The following is a 10884-nucleotide window of genomic DNA, read 5'->3' on the forward strand; positions in this document are numbered from 1 at the left end:
AACCTTCTCCCTTCTGTCCCTATGTTGGAATAAGGTAAGGCGGTTCGCTTGAGTTGCTCAACCGCCCCTTAGCCCGGTGCTCATGACGTGCTATGGAACCTCCACCGTGCCGGGGGAGGGGGACCAAGCAGGGCATAGCTAGCGGCATAGGAGCCGACTCGGCATCAGCGGCTTCGTGCCGCACTGGAGTAATCCAATATGTGGTTCCGCACGTTCCACCACTTCTCCGTTCATTTCCAATACTGATCGTGAAACACCATGAGCAGCAGGATGTTGAGGTCCGAAATTCGAAGTGAAATTTTTGATTTGCCTGTTCTTAGTCGTCATGGGAAAGAAATACAGAAATAAGAAAGAGATTATTCCCTTAGAGCTTGTCCAATACCACCAGTACCAGAAATGCATCTCCTTCGCCCGCGCGAGAGACTTCTATGCCAGCCGGGAATAACGGCTCTGTTATGAAAGAAAGCGGCAGACAGACTAATTTGGCTGGTATTCCCTAATGAGTAGCTTTAGGAGATAAAGGTCCCCCTTATATTCTCCACCCATCTGCGGAGGGTTTCCGTATCCGTCTCCGCGGAGATCGTAAGATCGTAAGACATTATCGCCTTCGCGGCACTGGACTATATTTCCGTCATTTCCGGAAAGTGCACGGACAGCCGCCATTTCCCCCTTTCACAATGTTCTCGTGAAGTTGCTCACGAATCAAAGTGTGAATGTCCCTTCGAAGTCTCGCATGCTCTTTTTGATCGGGAGCGGGGTGGGCAATTTATGTCGGTGCTGGCGCCTGCGGCAGCGCCTCTGGAGCCGCCCCCCGTTCTGGAGCCAGCGGGTTCTGAATGACCTCCCTCTCACTTCGTTCGAGCTGAATTACATCCACCCTCTCACGGTTAAAAAAGTGGTTAACTATCTCGAAAAAATCCATATCGTCCATCCGAAAAACGTGTCTCAATTACAGCCAACTCCCCCTCCCCTGTCTCTTTCCCTATCGAAAAACCAGCCCTACTTATTTTGTTCTACAAATGCTAACCAAGTGACACACTGGGGCCATGGGTCATGAAAGAGGTTGACCCCCATCCTCCTTAACTATGTATGGCTAATGAACTCCTCGCTTTAGTCCGTTCTTTTCCTTCTTTGGGCTCGGGTCGATAGTAGCCGTGGTAGTAATGCCCCGGAGCCCAGCTACCGACCCGAGGCGCCGATCGGGAAAGTCATAAAGGGACGTTAAACGTAATTCTAGAAGGGCCTTCCCGCAAAAAAACCGAGTAAGTGAAAGTTTTTTAGACTAGTCCCACTAAGATGGCGAGGAAACTGACTTCCGAGAGAGCTGCTTTCGCCTCGGTAATTACCTAACGAGAGAGAGCCGATGCAAAAGTAGTCCTTTACGCGAGGAAACGCCAGACAGACTGACCTCTGCTAACTACGTTTTATATAGACTGGAAGCTAGAGAGATACTAAGGTATAGTGCTGCTACCAGAGAAGGCTCTTTCATGCTAGGCGTCCAGACCTACTATACCCGAGCCGCATCCCCGGCACACTTGCTATATCTACTAACGCTTCATCCTAACCAACTATACCTGAGATAAAGCCGTTCTATAAAAATTCAAGACAAGAAGAAAGCAAGAAAAGGATAGCGATCGCTTTGGGAACGTCACGGGGGAGGAAGATAGAAAGGTAACCTATGACACCGGGGAATTACGCTTTTTCTCCCGCCTCAGCTTCGCGGATGGAAGGAGGGCGAGAGCGTAGCACGCACGCTCTATGCTTTTCGCCAGCTTTCCCTCTAGTAAAAGATTAGCTCGTACCCTCTCTCTGTGTCTAGGGATTCCTGGGGCATGAGTTAAGCATATAGTTGATTGCTCTTTCTTTCGATTGAGCGTCGGTACTTTTGGAGTCTCTCTCTGTAGGCGTGCAAAACAACAGAGCCACTGCTCTTCGGGGTGATGAGGTGGACAATTCCTTACTCCAGCTTCAAAGGAGCATCTTTGCATGAATCAATACTAACTCCTCAGTCAGCTGACCTTCGATTTCGGAGATTAGAGCAGAAGAACTCCGTAACGGCGGAGAGGGGTTTCGCCTCGAATCCAAATGATTTCTCTTCTTCTCTTAAGATATTTCTAGTTAGGACTTGATCGAGGGATCAATTGACTCCGAAACATAAAGTAACAAGACCATAACCCCGTGCCCCCGCCTTAAAGGATCCCAACTCATCACCCTCATCTCCAACTTATTCGTGGTTTTAAGGTGCTTTTGACTATTATAAAAACTTATTTGGAGACCAAGGCGAGGGGTCATCTTCGGCAACCAACCGGTGGAGCCGGCCTCCCCGCCGTCCCCCCTGCCCGCACCCTCCATAACGGAAGTACGTAGAAACCTTGATCTGTTTACTTCCTCCTTTAATAAGATCGGGATGAGGAGTGACCTTTTACTGGACCTCGAGGATCGGCTTAAACTTGAAACTGCCTCAGAAGCAAAGAGACGCAAAATAATAGAATTCATGGAGATCTTGGCCTTTGATGAAGATGAACTGATATACTGGCATTCTCTTCCAACTCCGTATCCTAACTCAGGGCAAACTCTCTCTAGATGGCAAAGTGAAAAGTAGAATTGATCTGCACATCCCTCTATTCCAATAGAAAACGTTAGCCTTCATCCATGAGATCGGGGTATCACTACCAGTAGGGGCCCGCTTCCATAATAGACTTTGAAACCTCGCCTTCCCTTTCGATGTCCGATCCCGGATACCATGACTTGCCTTCAAACGGGCTTCACCTTCAAAGGAGAGTAATCGATCTGCGGACAGCAAGGCCAATGAAGATCAAATTTACCGGGGTCTGAGTCGTGTCTTGTCCTTGAGTCCTCTCTATGCCTCTCATGTCCTTCTTTCCTTCGCTTGGGACTCACTAGCACACTCCTTGCTGCTTTCGTGCTTGATGGCTTCTGATGAACCAATGATAGAGATCCTTCCCTAACAGCTGCTGTTCAATCCGTCCCTGAGAGTGAGAGGAGTCGTAGGAATTCACATTGCCTTTTACGGCTTGGAATTCCTATTGTATAGAATAAATGTATTGGGCAATGCCTTTCTTTTCTTGAATTCAAAAATTCTCCGCCTTTTCTCAGCTTGACACCTACTTTAGAACCATCCTTTTCTAAGTACGACAAAGCTTCCTTGTAAACTAAGGCTAAGGCACGCTCGATAGCAAGAAGCTAGTGACTTCTTTCAGGTCATTAACTAGAACTTGCACGAGGTATCACAGTGGGGCCTGTCTTCTGTCCGGTTCTTGGGTCCGGTCGAGCCTCTTTGAAATTACATCCCTGCCTCTCGTCTAACTCGAGTTGCCCCGCTCCTTTGGCAGTTAAAGTAGCTCGCTTCAAGAAGTAAGATTATATCCCTAGGGGTATGTTACGAGCAGAAGTTCTCTTGCTAGTGGAAGTAAGAGTAGCAAGGTTAGGACCGCATATAAATATAATAGGGGGTTCGAAAGAAATTAGATTCCCTAGAAGTTTTGTCCGGTTGGGAAAGCCAGAACTCTTGTAAACCAGCTTGATAAAGGGTAGTGGTAGGGACAGTCTCAGTACCACTGAAAGTGCGATAGTCCTTCAAGCAAGGGACTTGGGCAAACAAAGTCCTTACTCGTATTCCACCAACAACTCGCGTATCGTATAGAGCTTTTTCCTATCCTTTCCGCATAGACTTGCTTCGCACCTGTGTCAAAAGCCAGTTTAGTTTTACTCAAGAGTAAGAATGATAAAGCATTTCGCAAGCTTGAATCCCTATAAAAAGTCCGTCCCAACAATTTAGCCTGAAAAGAAAAAAGTGGGGTAGAAGTTAAGTTTCTATTGAATTGAGTAAGATCCTTTTGAATAGAAGATGCCCATGAAAAAGAATTTTTTAGAGGAAGATAAAAAAAATGCGGATTTCCCTATTGATTAACCTCTGAAGCGGATAAGATCCAAAGAAGTCTATACCTGCAGATGAAAGAGGAGCTTCTACGTGAACATTTCTAACAGTGGTTTCTCCTCCAACAGTCAAGTAACTAGCACTGGTTATTCCAGCAACAGCTCTTACTGTAACAGAACTAGGACCGTCAACTCCAATTGTAGCAGCGGGAATGTCTTCACCACCAGATATTGCATTAAGAGCTTCTATTGCATCAACGGTGGAAATGGAGAGCAGGCTCGGAATATAATAGCTTGACCGCTTAGGCTCTTTGCACCTAAATAAATAGTAGACACGCAAAAAAATAAGACGCGAAACTTATAGAGTCATAGCCTTCTAAGACTTTCTTCTCCAACTCACTCAATCGATAGGTTGAGGCAATCAACTGGAAATCGACCAAAAGGACCTGTCAAGCCTTAGAAGTCAAAGCATGCATCACATATCATCATGCATAGCTTATTAGCTGTAGTAGCTGCATAGGAAACATAAAGCATATAGTACTTTTCTCCATTGTCATGCATCAAATGGCTGTCTCTCCTCTCTCAAAGCAGGCGAGCTTCAAGCTTGGAAGATCAAGAAAAGCGAGAACGGGAACTCCTAGAGCTGCTGGAGCGCCTAACCCGGCTCTTACCTCCTTCTACCGTCGCCCGCCTCTGATCAGCATTCCAATACTCCGAAGCACACATCAGATACGCAGAGTAGTAATTGGCATATCCATTCTCTCTCCACAATGGCAAGCTCCTGGTTCACACCTAGATCTGGCCGGAGAATAGCAAAAGAAAGATCTCAAGGCTCTGGGAATATACCACTCCCGATACTCTTCCTCCGTCACCTCTATCTCCAAATCAACTGTTTGATATGCTGAATTTAATATCATTACCAATGATTACAATTTAATCAATATATACTAAAATAAAAAACAGAATAGTTTCCACGTCGACGAGTAAAAAGGGACTGCCTGGGATTGAAGAAAACCAGCATCCAGTAAAGCAGAAGAAAATTTTTCAAACCCATTTCGGGACGCTTGTTTAAGTCCATAAAGGGACTGATTCAGGCGGCAAACTGAGTTCTCCCCCTGTGGAGAATATCCGTGAGGGAGAGACATGTATACTTCCTTTTTTGGAACATGTTAAGGCTTTACGCTCTAACTCACTGTAACAACTCTAGGTGTCGTCGCGCCTAAGTTATCATTCTTTTTCCACTGTCTGATTGCAGTAGGGGTTCACGTAGGATGGTTAAGCCAGGAGCAGGACCGAGACTTTGCTTAGCCAACACATCTTCACATTGCCTTCCCTCCAAATATGTCTCAATTCACACCTCCAATCCCTTCTCATTAGCTCTCTGATTCTAAGGATAATATTGAAATGTGGATCCTCAGGCCCAGCCATTGTGCAGCTTCTGTATAGAAACCAGGGAGTCCGTCTCAACCTGAATGAGTCTATAACCCTCCTCCCAGAAGCTAGTAGTTTGGCTAAAAACAGATAATCAGAAGAAAATGATCGGGCAGGGATGCACAGCAGGAACTTGCAAAGCCAACACAAGAGAAAAGAAATATGTTCACCCTCGGCAATACGCACTTGATAATACCCCGACCGCAAATCAAACTTCGTGAAGTATCGTGCTCCACTCAACTGATCGAAAAGGTCTGCAATAAGAGGCATAAGGTACTTGTTCTTGATGGTCACTTTGTTCAGCGCTCTATAATCGATGCAAAACCTTAAACTGCCATCATGCTTCTTCTGAAACAGAACCGGCGCTCCGAACGTTTAGAGTTCTTGGTAAACTCCACCATAGTAGGAGAAAGCACTTCGAGCGAGTTCATGCTATGTGGATGAGGCAGCGAGTTGAATATGAGGGCTTGAAGACAGCTTTAGAAGAGTGCTTGATAGAGACCTTAACGCTAGGGATAAAGCCTTTCTTTCATAACCAAATGAGACTGTCTAAGGTGAGGATCCAAGACTGATGGGTACAGAATCCGGTGGTACTTTTTATTGATCACAAATCGCTTGTTATCGCACTGTACTCCTTTTGCAAGATCAGCTCTTAGATGCGAAAAATCAAATGATGAAGGGGGAAATGAAATGTCGGATTGAATCGCCGAAGCAGGGCTAAGACGAATAGATATGAATGACGAAATGAGGTCTTCCCCCCTTACCTTAGTCAGACTGGCATGAAGCTTACCTGAGGAATTAGGAAGATGAAAGAAAGAAAAGCGGAAAAGGGGGATACCCCATAGACCAAAAGGGCATAGATCGATAAGATCCAAGAAAATAAAATACCCGCAGCAGAATCGGAAGACCTTTAGTAGATTGTTTTTAGGTCCAAGCGGTGAATCAGAAATCTTCCTTACGCCTACAAGCAAGAGTCTCCTAGGATTTCGCAAGGGAAAGGTAGCCAACCTGGGATACGTTGCGGCAAGGAATAGGAAGGTGCCTCTAGCAGATTGCCCTTTCTTTTCCTTTCCTGGGCTAGGTAACCGTTAATGGAATATCCGAGGCAATAATTTTCTGCTTTGTGGAGTCAACTCGTCTTCCCCGAAGCGGAACCCACATATAAATTAGTGTATACATATGCACTTACAGTTACAGATACAGAAGGCGCAATCGGAGCACTAAGATCATGGGGTGAAGGCACACTGTCATTACACGATGGGTAAGGTGCGGAGCTACACTCTAAAGACAGATTCACTAGATTCCGACCTTCCCGCTGCTCTGTATAGTCCTATTGGAGGGCAATACAATACTCTAACGATTCCTGCCTTGGTTGATGATGAATTACCTTACTCCCTTTCCATACCGGGTCTAGGGGTATAGTCTATTCTATAATATACTCTTCTTCTATCACAGAAATAGCTAAATCGGAAGTTAAGCCCTATAAGCACTTCACTGAAACTAAAAAGAACAACAAGAGCAATACCTCACAGGCTAAAGCAGGAACAAGGGGCGCAAGCAGTCTTTATAAGTCTAAACTAAGAAAGACTTACGAACCACTTAGGAAGGATAAGAGCCGTAGCTACAAAGCAAAAGAAGTTGTCGGAGGCGATGCGACGATACTCACCTCAGCCTCTCTGGCGGCATTAGTTACCAGATTCATTCAGTGACAGCCTTAGGATAAGGAAGTCCTTTATTTTCATTTAAGAAATAGGCGGCCACTCTCTCTCTTACTTTCTTTCATTTAGTTAGGCGTGGTAAAGGATCTCGCTCGAAAGAGACTCTTCACCTACTCAATTGGAATGACTCTTACCCTTACTTATCTCTTTACTCAGAGAAGTCCCTCTCGGAGCTATTCCCCGGCGCTGTGTCTTCTTTCTCCTTACTCTGGGAATGAAGCCGTAAGCCGAACAGAATACGGACTTGCTTGCTCTATTTGATTCAGGACCTCTTGCTGCTGCGTCTCTTTCGGATTCGGTTCCTAATAAAAGAAAAAGATTGTTGGCCTGGCTATTCCGATTGAGAATACGGAAGAGGCTATGAAATAGAAGAAAGAAGGTGAGTTCGAACTCTAACTCAAGAGCCCTTACTCAAGAGGGCTTCTCTTCCTCTTATTGTCAGAAGTCAAATGGTTAAGTCCAGTTGGGGCAACTGGGCCAGACGACATTGATAGCGGAGTTTCCGTGGTAAGGTACAAAGCTTTTTGTCTGGGTCTTGGGCAGACGTACTCAACTGGTACAAATAGAAAGGCTCGTCCAGTGAGTGATGACACTAGCGAGTAAACTGCAAAAGGGTCTTGCTTGGTATAATATAAGCGGATGAGTTAGTTATAATTAGCTCAGATGTGACTTCTTTGCTCGGTTTCGGTTGCTTGACTCAATAATGGCCCTTCAAAGTCATTGACGTAATATTTAGGGAACGGTTGAACTCCTTTTTTGGCCTCCCTCACCTCTGAAACTCGGCAAAGCTGCCTGCCTTTCTTTCAATGCTTTAAGATGGAAGTAGGTCGAGTATAGGGCTTTCTCGATCTCCGTCCAGACGGACTTGATTGCTTATTTCATTCCATCTCTGCTCCTGGAAACAAATCAAGATCAAGGATGTTAAAAAGACAGAGTCAACCGATAGATCAAAGAGTCACAAACCTTGCTGCCACCTAATCGATGAATCTTGTCCCCCTTTTGTGGCTTTAGCCCGCTTCTTGTTACCTTGTTACTAAAAAAATTGCGTGCGTATAGAATGGGATCAAGACCAGTAGGTCGGTTCTCTCCCGAGTATCATTAGTGGGTCCACAGACTTTTTTGATAAAAAAGAAAGGATAGGCCCGGGGACCCCTAATATAATATAATTTGATCAACCCTCGACCGCTTCGTAGCCTCTTTCTAGGCTGCGTTTGACTTCTTCAAAGACGAAAGACAACCGGAGTCTTTGCTCCCTGGATAAGTCTCATTCGATGTCGCAACCGATGCTTAAAAGATCTTCTTCTATCTTCTCAGTCTTCGATCGATCATTCTCTGCTTCATAGAGGAGGGGGTTCCCAGCTAACAAGGAAGCGGGATTCAAAATAGAGGTAAATTCTAAACTGGACCGAGATGGCCTATACACCAATTGACCGGCACCATTCCTGAAGAAACGAAGATCGTTGCAAGAAGACCCCCCACCAAGACGTGTAAATGGCAGAAATTTTACAGCAGTAGAACGAACCTTGGGCTTGACATGACAGCACCTCGCGGCTCCCTTTCAAGATGAACAATGCGGCTAAGCGTGCATCTGGGGCGGATGTGCCGATGGATGGAGGCGGCTGCATGCTGCATCTAAGAGTTTAGTTCCATGAGACTGAATAACATGGCCTGAAACGAAGTAAACTCACTTTGCTTAACACAGGGCAGTAGAGCAGGACTTCTTTCTCACCCTCACCCGTCATCCAACATGGTTCGCACCAGCGTTATTTGACTCGCTTAGTCCATCGCTGCTTGGCTCTACTTCAACCACTACAACCTGACGGTTCCCTTGCAGCTAAAAGAATGAGATAGAACACCTTTTCTGACATCAGGAGATGAAAGCAGTCAAGCAGGCAAGAAAGTCGACTATTCGTCTTCACTTCCTCAAAAGTGCTAAAAAGAGCCCCTGGGCGCAGACCCTTCCCCAAGGGACTAAACGCATTCAGTTATCTTTCAAAGAGCTTATTCGAGAACAACCTATTCTAAAAGCAACCTATTTGAATTGGAAAACAGCTTCTTTTAGGGATGACTATTCTGCAGCGGTAATTGCAAACAGAAAGGGGGGATTGGTTTGAATAGCCCTATTGACCAGGAGAGTCAGTATTACCGCAGCTTTGACTCTGTTGCAGGTATGAAGTGAGTTCCATACCATGAAAAAGATTTCAATGGGACCAGGAAGACAACCCACCACTGGAACTTGCTTTGCTCTCGCTCCGCTCGTTCCCACCTGTCTTCTTCCCACTATAGTGAAAGATCTTTCACTTCACCATAGCAGGAACCTCGTGAACCAGGCGTACTGCTTGACTTGCTTTTCTTCTCTTATGATATTTATTGAAAATTCGAGCCTTCGCTCTTGCCTATAATTATAATAAGAGGTCAAGGATCGAGTCGTCTGTTCTTTCACTTCGCTTCTGCCATTCTGTGCTTTCCCCTCGTACTATTAAGGGAAAGCAAGGCAAGGAAACCTTGGTATGCACGAGAAAAGCATATGACACCAACCAAAAGTACGCTTTCGGAATCAGGTGAGTCAAAGGTCAGGAGCTCAATCAAAACTAGCTACACTTCCCTCTCAGCCTGCCTGCAATCCGGTGAAACTGTTAGACGAAGAGGACTTGTCTTTCATGCGGAAAGCGACCCACGGAAGTCTTCTCACTTGGAATAGAGCTCACCAGAAAAAAGAGAGGTTCAAGTACGAAGGCTATTCCGTGAGTTTAGACGGAAGCAAATAACTGATAGTTGTCTGTGCCCAAGGTCAGATTATCGACATCTGTATTGGGGTAGCAAGAAGATGCATTGGCTGATAACATATCCATCGCCCTTCCTTGGTCCGTCCCCATAGCAAGCTTCCTATTGGCTTCTCACCCCGGACGGAGACTCGCTCTTCTCGTCCAGAAGAATAGTTGTCTTCCTGGTTAACTAGTCATTGGTCTTTGGCACCAAAGAAAGTCGAGAAGGTTGGGACGCAAGGTGGTTGTCGCTCAAGCAACTGTGGAAGCAGACTCCGTGAAAAAGTCGTGTGCATCAAAGAAAAGAAATGGAAGGGCTCTCCCTCTCTATCTTGAACCTAGCTCTGCCCAGTTTGGATGAACAAAGTGCGCAATGCGTGGAGTGAGATCACTACCATACCTTTTTCAATTTTTCTAGTGAACATAGGCTTCGAGTGCGTACCAGGCGAGACTATGACTGAGTCAAGCGGACACCCGCTAATCCGCGCTTCCATTCGCAACCTGAAGCCAAGCCATTGACGAGCCCCGAAGGACCTTTCAAGCCTCCCCGCTTCGATTCGTTTGCTTTCCCTTTCTCACTCTGAAAGAAAGAAGAAAGCCTTGCTTTGCCTCCTTCCTTCTTCGCTAATTGAAAGCTAGACTCACACGTCTGCTTATGAAGATTATGGCTTCCTCACTTGACCTTCTTTCTAGCCTTTTATTTTTATTTGAAATGGCACGATGCTTAACACATGTAATTGGAGTCTGTTTCGGGGCTTACAGAAGCTCGTGCAAAGAAGATTTATAGGAGAGAAGTTCCCCATCTCTCTTAGGCCTTCTGTCTCTTGAAAAATATTGTATTCTTTGAGATCGCCTCTGTGTGATTCATCCTAAGTAGCTAACCGAAAAGGAACTGACTGAAAGGACTGATAAGAGAAGAGGCTCTAACTGTTTAAAGGTAAAGGAAAGGAAGCCAGGTGAAATCACCCCTTGATAAAGGAAGACTCCTACAAAGAGTCGACCAGGCCTTGTAGAAGCGAAGATCGATGTCCGTCCCATTCGACGAAGCAATCTTGGACCCTCTTGGTTGCGCT

The sequence above is a fragment of the Nicotiana tabacum genome, unplaced genomic scaffold, assembly GCF_000715075.1.
Source record: "Nicotiana tabacum cultivar K326 unplaced genomic scaffold, ASM71507v2 Un00020, whole genome shotgun sequence".
NCBI lineage: Eukaryota > Viridiplantae > Streptophyta > Magnoliopsida > Solanales > Solanaceae > Nicotiana > Nicotiana tabacum.